Consider the following 390-nt stretch of genomic DNA (forward strand, 5'->3'; position numbering starts at 1 on the left):
CGGTGATACCGGTATTACCGGTGTTGTCACACGTCGATTAACCGATGGGAAAATTTCCTCACCGTCACAGCCCTATTCCCCAAAGAACTTTTCAGCAAGCAGTTCTTAAAAGAACTATTTTGTATGCTATAATCTAAACCATTTTCCACTATAAAGAAACTTCTGTGCAATGGAAATTTTCCATTGATGTTAAAGGTTTTTTAATGAACCATCAAAGAACCTTTATAGCAGAGATGCCCAAACTTTTTAATACGAAAGGTCAAATATCAAGCTTGATTGAGGGGTGTAGGTCAAAAGTAAATGTTGCATTTAGGGCTGGGCAAAAAATCGAATGCGATTTTCATGCGAATCTCGTCAGTAAAGCCGCTTCTGGTGATTAGTAGTAAATCT

The 390-nt window shown here is 37.9% G+C and overlaps 1 protein-coding gene across 6 annotated transcripts in view; it reads left to right on the forward strand.

Moving 5' to 3' along the window:
• LOC107746016 (TBC1 domain family member 1-like) overlaps positions 1-390 on the forward strand; it is a 57,195-nt gene that overhangs the window by 16,010 nt on the left and 40,795 nt on the right. The window lies entirely within an intron of this gene.

Source organism: Sinocyclocheilus rhinocerous, unplaced genomic scaffold, assembly GCF_001515625.1.
Source record: "Sinocyclocheilus rhinocerous isolate Xijiao unplaced genomic scaffold, SAMN03320098_v1.1 scaffold288, whole genome shotgun sequence".
In the NCBI taxonomy this organism is placed as follows: domain Eukaryota; kingdom Metazoa; phylum Chordata; class Actinopteri; order Cypriniformes; family Cyprinidae; genus Sinocyclocheilus; species Sinocyclocheilus rhinocerous.